The sequence below is a fragment of the Miscanthus floridulus genome, chromosome 5 (assembly GCF_019320115.1).
Source record: "Miscanthus floridulus cultivar M001 chromosome 5, ASM1932011v1, whole genome shotgun sequence".
Classification (NCBI taxonomy): domain Eukaryota; kingdom Viridiplantae; phylum Streptophyta; class Magnoliopsida; order Poales; family Poaceae; genus Miscanthus; species Miscanthus floridulus.
Genome location: NC_089584.1, coordinates 10902612 through 10912531, shown reverse-complemented (window position 1 = coordinate 10912531; position 9920 = coordinate 10902612). Strand labels below are relative to the sequence as shown.

The 9920-nt window shown below is 38.3% G+C and overlaps 1 non-coding gene across 1 annotated transcript; it reads left to right on the top strand.

Moving 5' to 3' along the window:
- Positions 1–4940: 4940 nt before the first annotated feature.
- On the top strand, positions 4941–5048 carry LOC136455788 (small nucleolar RNA R71). The gene has a single exon (XR_010759255.1). It is a non-coding gene; the product is annotated as a small nucleolar RNA R71 (small nucleolar RNA).
- The last annotated feature ends 4872 nt before the right edge of the window (positions 5049–9920 follow it).

The following is a 9920-nucleotide window of genomic DNA, read 5'->3' as shown; positions in this document are numbered from 1 at the left end:
CACTTGGGGAGATCTTGGCGCGTGTCTTGGGTGTGTGGTGAGGGTTGAGTTGACTAGATAGGATTCTACTGATGAGTCTTTGGACGAGTCTTGCTAGGGGGATATGACCTTAGCATTCCCTACAAGAGCTACCTATGGCGGGTACATGCATGAGGAGTATATTTCGAGGAGGTGTCTTCGAAATGGAGGTGCGGTTGAGGCATGGGGTGTTGGTTATCCCCTTTGAGAAGATATCATGTCTAGTCCCCCTAAGGACTGGTATGTCGAGAGAACCGGATCATAGGACCCTATGTACACACCACTCACTCCTAAATGGGCAGGGGATGATTACCTGACCAACTAGGACGGTGCCATTACTGCTAGGTTGAATGTGGATAGTGTAGGGAGGTATGGGCATATGGCCCACACCCTCCTAAGACAGCGTAGTGACCTCTAGGGGCCTGGTACTATGTCTCATAGTCTTAGCGTGTCGATGGACTCCGGGGTGGCCTAGGGCTAAGTGGTAGGGTGGCACCATACCGGTTGGGAGGCAGTCAGTATCAGCCTAGGTGGAGCACCGCGGTGATCTTGTGGTTCTAGGTGTACACGCTCTACAGAGTTGATTGATCTATACATATAGCCATGTCCACGGATATAGACATTCCTATGACCTATGCATCCCTTGATTAGTGAGAGGAGTCCTCTCTTCTTCTCCCCCTGGGTTTGGTGTTGGTTTTTGGCTTTGGCCATTGAGGCAAGGCATGAGAGGGAGTCATCCTTGCTGCCTAGAGAGTGAGAGGGTGGTGAGATGTGTGTGATGGGATGGGTGAACATGTGAATGAGATGGGTTAAAACTAGGATGAACTATTATAAAATATTGATGAAACTTGCAAAGGAAAACTACAACCATAAATAGGCCTTTTGCTCTACCCTTGCATTCCACTTACCACAAGGCAAAGCAAAACATAGGGTGGGAGCCAGTGGCCAGTACAAATCATACTAAAAGATATTTGGCATGTTTGTATGTCATCTACAACTGACGACAACGGAGGATAGAAGGATTAGGTGGTCTCGTTCCTACGCTCAAGTTTGGTTGAGAAGATGAAGTCTTTGCCCACTGATGCTCTATGCTTACTCTGATGATTGCTCATGAAGGAGAAGCCTTCACCCGCAGAGGTGCTACATCTACTCTGATATTGTTCTGTGTGCATCTTCGCTAGTATACGTTGTACTTAGGTGTGTTACCAAGTGTTGTAATACCTTATAAACTTGTAATTCTATGATGTATGAACTATGGTATCAACTGAATAATGATAATATGATAGCTTGGTCTTCCTAGACTATCACATTATGATGTAATCTGTGGATTCCCCTTCGAGGAAATCGTGGATCATTTCAGTTGGTATCAGATCCATACTTGACCCTAGGACGAGACCCTTAGTACCAAACACTAGTTTATAAGCCAAACATCCTATATGTTGTAGGACTATAGGTGCTAACACTTATTTCCTTTCTTGCCTTGAGTTCTAATGCTAACTGACCTTCCTGGCTATCGAAAGTTGACCTTTATGAACTATTCCCCTTTTACCGCCCACGCTAGTTCGGAAGTTGTGTGAGACCCTAAAGGCTTAGGAGTCGCCTTCTGTCAACACTATGCATGTAGGAGTTGTAATGCTGCTTGATTGCCTGGATCTTGTGTTGTTATGCTTCTTGTGCATTTTAATGTTTGAGTGTAGCCTATAGAAGTTATTTTGTGTGTTGTATGTGTGGCTCTAAATCTTAGTTATCTTTCTCAGCTAACCTAAGCCATCCTATGACTAGATAAGTAGCCCTGACTAATTAGAGTTAAGAATATAAAGTCGATGAATCATGTCCTTACCAAACCATTTTAAAACTATTTTCAGTTTCCAACTAAACACATTTTTAAAATTGCCCTTCCTTCCTTTAGGTTAAAAAAGTCCTTTGTTTAACAAAAGCAATCCTATTTCAAAGAAAACGGTTTCAAAAGGTCTTCCTTTTTCAAAAGAAAGTAGTTTTAGTTCCTTTCTCAACTCGATTTGATTTCAAAAGCTATCTACAAAATAGTTTGAAAACTACTTTTCTTCAAAGGGTGTTACCAATTCACTTCAGAAAAACAAAAGTTTTGCTTCTCAAACCAAAGATCTTGGCTCGATTATGCTTTAAACGCTTTTGATTTTACCCTTAGAGCCAAATCCTTTTCAAGAACAAACTTTCCCTTCAAAAAAAATGGTTTGTAACTGATTTATCAAGCAAAATTCTTGTGAAAAGATTTTGTCTACAACTTTTCTAGAAAGGTTTGCAAAACCAAAATGAGTTTTCAAAAATCTAGTTTCAAAAGTGTTGCTTTGAAAAAGGGTATATGAAAATAAAGTATGATTGTGAAAGCCTTACCTTTCAAAATGAGAAATGATTTCAAATCATTTTCAAAATCAATTTTGGTTGATTCAAATAAAAGGGAAGCAACATTTAGTTTTAAAAACTAAACCAAGTTTCAAAATCACTTGTTTTGAAATCATTCAAAAAAGGGGTGTGTTTTGTTTTAGAAAACAAAGACCTTCAAAAGATTTTGTTTTCAAAACTTGCGTCGATTTTAACCCTTTTCAAAAATCCGCTCTACCTTGGATTTCAAAAGTTTTGCAAATCACCCCTCCCTCGTTATTCAAGCAGGATTTCAAAACTAACCATCTTGAAAAGTTTTGGTATTTGCAAAATGTTTTCATCAAAATGGTTTCAAACTCCACGTGCTCACTATTTTGAAACATCTTTTGTCCAAAATGCCTCTTTGGAAAAGTTTATAAAATGGTTTGAATTCTAAAAACTCCCCTCTCTTTAGCTTGGGATATCGAGTTGTTGTGGGTGACTTATTTGGTAGTGTGTCATGATCATAGCCCATGGTGCTGCTACAAAACCAAGGGCCCCATGTGTGATGCATCCAGATGGTTTGCTACCTAGGCATATGCTGGTATTGAGGTACGTGACTGTGACCACTCCAAGTGGTACCCACATACCACCGTAATCCTAAGCTTAGCTTTTCAAAATCTTACTTCAAAAGCAACCGCTTGAAATGAGTTTTACTGAAAAACAAAGGATGTTTTGGATTTCAAAAATCTCCATTCAAAAACCCTATCTTGTTTTAATAAAGAGATTTCAAAACCCTAAAAGTTTTGCCAAAACAAACCCTTATTTGAAGTAAAAACAACTTTGAAAAAATGGGGAATTTGAAAAAGTTTTCTTCCTTTAACTTCTTATCATCAAAACTCTTGGCTTGTTTCAAATGTTTTGAAAACCTTGCTCCTATTTCAAAAAGATGTTTCAAACCCTTCTGTGTGTCCTTGAAAATTTTGAGAAAAGCTCTTCTTTCAAATAGCGTTTTTTCAAAAAGTGGGTTTATGAAAACCTATTTTCAAAGCTTCTTCAAAATGCTTTGCAAATTGATAAAAGTTTTTTGTTTTCCCAAAATTCAAAAATTGACTTCAAAATGGACTTTGTTTTCATATGAAAACTATTTCAAGTCACTTCCGTATCTTGCAAAAAGGAAAAGGGTTTTTGTTTCAAAAACAAAACTATTTCCAAAGTTGTCTTTTCTTCCAAAAAAAACGTTGTTCAAAGAAAAATAGCTTTCCAAAATGGCATTTGAGCCTGCCTTACAAATTTTTGGTGCATGAAAATGTTTTCAACTGGTATTTAAACTTGTTTCCCAAAAACCTCGGTTTACAAAACAAAAAAATTATGATGATTTCAAAAGGAAATTTGAAACTTGGTTTGTGAAAATTTCAAAAGCTCTTTTGAGAAATGACCTATCTTGAAAAAAATGTTTTGGTCAACCAAAAGTACCCTCGCCCCCTTTTATCAAAATAACTTGCTTCATTCAAAAGGTTTTATGCAAACAGTTTTCCAAAAGCCGTTCTTTCAAAACCTTTCTTAAAAAAGCTTCTTTGCAAAAACCTGATGCATTAATGCATGTTGAACATCCGATAAGAGCCACAGCCTTAGATAAACCTATAGAGCCATCCTTCAAGGGTAGTGACCCCTAAATCTCGAGGATGAGATTTTTGTAAGGGGGTGGACTATAACAACCCGAGTTTTCATGCAACAAAAAATATGAACTTTTTAAATTTTTTTCCTGCAATGTGTGAATCATGTAGTCACTAGGTCAAACTTGAATCAACTTAGGGGGAGCTTACTAATAAATTAGTGCATCCATATAGATTTGATTGTAGGAGTGTGCCTGCGTTCTTGAGTTGGTTTTGAGTTGAGTCTTGTTTTAAGTCTAGGAGTGCACAAATCCATAGCAAAGTTCCTCTCAATCTCATTTGAATTACCAAGTGTCGTAATACCTTGTAAACTTGTAATTCCATGATGTATGAACTATGGTATCAACTGAATAATGATAATGTGATAGCTTGGTCTTCCTGGACTATCACATTATGATGTAATCTGTGGATTCCCTTCGAGGAAATCGTGGATCGATACATTACCTTGATGGTTACCTTAGTAATTTGGCCTTTGTTGCTGAGTCCATCCTTGATTCTGCTGAGGATGATAGTTGTTGTTGTTGATGAAGTTCACATCATCTTGGGTTTTAGGACAGTTGTTCCCTGAATGCCTAGTGTTGCTACACTCTTCACAAGTCATGCAGAAATCATAAATGTGCATGACTTCTTGCTTCTCATGGGCTCAGGTCTTCGAGCTTCTTCATCAGCAAATCCATCTTGGTAGATAGCATGTCTACCTCCTTGAGTTGATGCATAACTCCACCTCTCTTGTGGGTCTAAAGACGTTCTTCATTCCAACCTTGGTTGGAGGCCATCTTCTCCATGAGAGCTGTTGCACCTGGGATTGTGAGTGATAAGAAAGCACCTCCAGCAGCAGCATCCATATTCTCATAGGTACTGTTAGTCAACCCATAGTAGAAAGTCTACATGAGTAGCCAATTCTCCTTCCCATGATGAGGACATTCTGATATGTAGTCTTGAAAGCATTCCCATGCCTCAGGGATAGATTCATCATGTTGCTGCTAAAAACTTGAAATTCTTCCACGTGAAGCATTGGTCTTGCCCTGTGGGAAAGAACTTTGCTAGAAAGACAGTGAAGCAATTCTTCCATGTAGTATTTCTATCCTTGTTGACGTAGAACCATTGCTTCACCTTCCCTAAGATTGAGAATGAGAAGATGTGAAGTAATATGGCATCTCTGGATACTCCTTTGATGATGAAAATATTGTAGATCTCTAGAAAGTGTTGGGGTTGAGCACTTGCATCTTCATGTGCCTTTCCACAAAACTGGCTAGCATGCACCAAGTTAATGAGAGCTAGCTTGAGCTCAAATCCATTGTCTTCGACATTGATCGCCTGGTCCAGTACGAATGTTAGCCATAGTCAGAGCAGAGAACTCATGGAGAGTCTTGTCAGCCATAACTTCAAAAACTGGTGTTAAGCTTCACCTTGTCTGGTTGTCTTCCAATTCCAAAGCTAGAACTTCCTTGAGTTTAGCTCTAGTCCTCCTGAATTAATGCTTCTAGATCTTTAATGTAGTTTGTCTGAAGGTCAAAACTGGTCATACACCCTGTGTAAGATACAAAGGTAGACATAACAAGGGTAAGCCTGTTTGAGCAGAGGTCAATGGTTTTCCTCGATCACATCAATAAGTACAAGTTTATCAATATTCCATGATTGCCTAGCTACCTTCCCCGACAACGGCACCAGAAATGCTTGTTGGTATTTATTAACTTGTCACTTGTTTAAGTAGCCACCTAATGTTGTTGACCTTTCTTAACATCACTTTTGCTAAGTTGTCATCCCTAGCTATGATGCCAGAAATGCTTGTTGATACTTCCTAGCGTAATCACTAGAATAACACTAAGAAGTACTTTAGTATTTCATTGTGACTAGAAAGAATATAAATATGTATATGGAGGGATCTATAAGCGCACAGATAATATACCATTATAGCATTTCACCCAGGAGTATTTCAGGTATCGTTATTTATATTTTTTACCATAGGGAAGGATGGGCAATTGGAATATATTAATAACTTATACACATGATGGAGAAGTAAACCATAATCCAATTTCTACTCACAACAGGGGTAAGTCAAGAGATAAATATGATAAGTGATGATAAATGATAAATGATCACTCAGAGTACTCCTTTCTATGGCATTAGCATGACTAAGTAGATATTAGAGAAATAATTCCTAAATCATTCTTAATTACAAGTCAAAGCATACTATGATTAGTGCAATTATACTTAGTAGTCATGACTAAGATCAACTTCATATCTACACAAAAGGAATATTACTATGGAAGATTAAGAACAGAGCTTGTCTTCCTTTGTAACTAGATCCCACTTGTCCTATATTCAGGGAGTGGACTACAAAGGACTCAATGGGAGTGTCACATCCATGATCTACCACATGGCCCAAAATATAGAGTGCATCCATAGGTAAACAACGTATAAGCACTACGCTTACACAATGTCGACCACTCACCCCAGTGTACTTTAGAGCGAGCGCTATATGGACTTATTCTTGAACATAAAGATAATCTAACTATAATAAACATATAATAAAAGTAGACGATGAACATGATAACTAGGAACATGAATAATATTAAGAATAATGTTGAATCAATTGTAGCAAACATATGAAATATGAAGGATACAAAAGAGAATACAAGGGGCTATACCAAGCCATGCTCTTGACAAGATTAGGAATCTAAATGAAGCTTGCCTCCCTCTAGATCTAGCCTAGCTAGCTATGCCCTAGAATATGGTGGAGCTCTGAGGATGATTAGGGTTTCTAACTTCTTGACTAAATGCAACTCTGCCTGAGGGAGGGGGTAGGGTTTGGTATATATAGGCCTGTAGCATCAATTCTGAGCCCTCGGATCAAACTGACCAAAAGGAATAGCGTAGATGCAAACTCTAAGGCAGGTGGAGAACCTGACGTTACAATGGGGAGCTGATTGGTGGGCCCCAGGGGCCGACTGGCCTGCCTAGTAGCCTCCTCCTCTCTGCCTTGGCGTGGTGTCCTCTGGTGTCTTCTAGATCGTTCTAGTGTTCGTCTCGTTGCGGATAAGCATGATTAATTTTGACATATAGGTCCACCTTGACAGTTTTCTGAATAAACTCTACTGAAAACACAGATTCACCAAAACTCATAGAATTTGTTAGTTTAAACCGCTAAACCTATGTTGAGATTACTTTCATGCATTATATTGATGGTTTATAATGGTTGTTAACTACCATCAACAGTCATTCACTTCTTTTGGTGGTCAAACTATGAGTATTTATGGTTCAACCGTGAGCAACCTTAATGGCTACTTCGAGCCACCAAAGTTCACTTGCAGCCAGGGAACCCACATGTCATCATCACTCCTTAGAGGTCAAACCACTGCCTATGGATGATCCAACTGTGAGGACTTCAGCATCAACCCAAGCTTCTTTCTTGCGTCTCCATCATACTTTAGTCCTGGCTTCTGCTTCTTTCTGTCTTGGACTTCTTAGTATGCCTTGTAGATCTTAAACAAAGCTTCTAATGTCTTGATTGAGGTTGATCAGGTTGATTGTCCATATCATAACTTTGCCTTGGTCCAAGTCCACTTTTTTTATTTTGTTGAACTAATCCTTGTATACTATCAAACATTGCTAGTCCAAATAGTCATGTTGTTCATCAAACACCAAAATCTAACTTAATAGGTCATAGTTTCTATTTTCCAAAAATTCTATATGAAGTTCTTATATTTTGAAATCCAAATTATTCAAATGAACTGCGAATGAAGAAATTACCAAAACTGAATTTATAGATTTCGAAGAGATAGATTATATTTAAAAAAAATACCAATTTCATATTTTATAAATTAAAAAGAAATATTTATGAATTATAGTGATTTACCTATTATTTTATTATTTTTAGAAAATATGTATATGATCCAAACCACCTTTGAAACTACAACTAACCTCTTATTTCACAACCACGACATTCATTCTTTCCTTATTTGACACTACAAACATTCATGCTTTCCTTTATTTGACACCACATAATTCTAATATGGAGAGGGGCACATGAGTCATTTCGGTGGCCACTCAACACCGTTAGTGAAGAAAATGGACTGGTAGTGCCAAAATGGGAAGAAATTTTTAACTCGGTGCTAGATAAGGAACTTCAATCTTGGAAGTGCCTGAGAAGGAAGACTGATTTTTAGGGTCAAATAGATAATTCTCTCTAGAATTATTTAGAAAACTAGATCATTTGATATGGAATTTAGTTTGATAAACATAATGAAGTGAATTTAATTTAGTTTTAAAACTACAACATCTTTTTGGGTCATAGATACTTTATTTTAGTTATAAGAAGTTAATTATGTCAGCTTTAAATTTTGAGAACCATCTACAAACTTAAAATTCAAATGTTTTTAGTAGTTATTCATGTTGTCATGTTAACGCCATGTCAAATAACCACTCTAAGTTTGAGTTAGGCTTGAAAAGAGAATGGTGTTGGTAGTTGAGGGTTGAAATGTTAAGGGTTTCAAAATTGAAGGTTGAAAATTGCAGTCCACTCATAGCCGAGGTTAGTAAAATGAACATTTCTCAATGAAAAATGTTAATTTCCACATAATTTACCTAATTTTTAGAATTTATTTATTAGGTCTTGCCAGACCAAATTGAAAGTGGAAGAAGGGAGAAGCGGAGAAGGGTCTGAAATAGGCAGGCCTTAAGAAAAGAATCATTTTTTTGGTCAAGAGGGTGTTTGCACAAAGACAACACAGTGCACAGTGCCATAGATGGCCAACGGGCCGACCCGGCTCGGCTCGGCACGGCACGGGCACGGGCCAGGCACGCCCCTGTAGGGGGTCAGGATGGCACGGCACGCCGTGCCACCCGGGCCGTGCCTCTCCGGGCCTCGTGCCTTGCCTTCGGCCCAAGCACGGCACTATGGGCCATAATTCGTGCCGTGCTTGCCTAACAATAATATCTAAATAAAAGAAAATATTAAAATACATAGACTATAATTTCCCTTACGTAGAGTCCTTGCTGACGAAGCTTTCTCCGATCCGTCCGTGAAAAAGACCAATCCAAATACGTGATCAATCTGGACTCCTTCTGGTGTGGCAACTTGCTTTCATTATTCTAATTATCTGCGTTTATAGATGCTGGCCCCATCTTCCTAGTATGAAGCTTTACGTCATCACGTATCCATCCAAAGATATATTTAATTTCTTTGTGTAGCCCGGCCGAACAATATTAAAGTATTTCCTTCCTCAAGTATTGAAACCAAACTTCCTCTCCTTCCTGTTCGCTTCTTGCTTCCTATATCTATATATCAACTAGAGCAAATAAGAATAAACGTGGTCAATATGTTAACTGGTCGTATGTGCATGAGCACTTTTGATAGCTAAACATGCAAGTCTGGTGTTATGTGTGCATGCATATCTCCTTTGCTTTAATCTTGCTAGCATCAACGTCCAACTCCACATGCATGTATGTGACTCTTTTCTTTATTTACTTGCCTCTGATAGCTCGTATAGTACTTGAGCACTCATCCTTTCCTATTTGCCTTGCCAGTTGCCCAATAATGCGTCATGTATACATGTATGTAATAGATACGATAGTATAGACATATCAGAACTCCGATAGGCACAGGTGACGCCAGTTGTCTGTTCTTTTGTTGTGGACAAGTATCAACAATTTCACCGTATATATTATATCGGCTTTCAAATCATGGTCATTATCGGAGATTTTCTTCTTTTTTACGTCATCGGCCACTCCCTTTTCTTTCCAGTGTCAACTTGCCAAATTTTGGTGTCAACATAGGCCCCCTAGTTTGAAGTATGAATTTTCATGCTTCGAACTACTTTGATCCAATGGTCTTCTTTCTTGAATCAATGATATCTGACCGCAATACTCATGGCTGCATCGGAT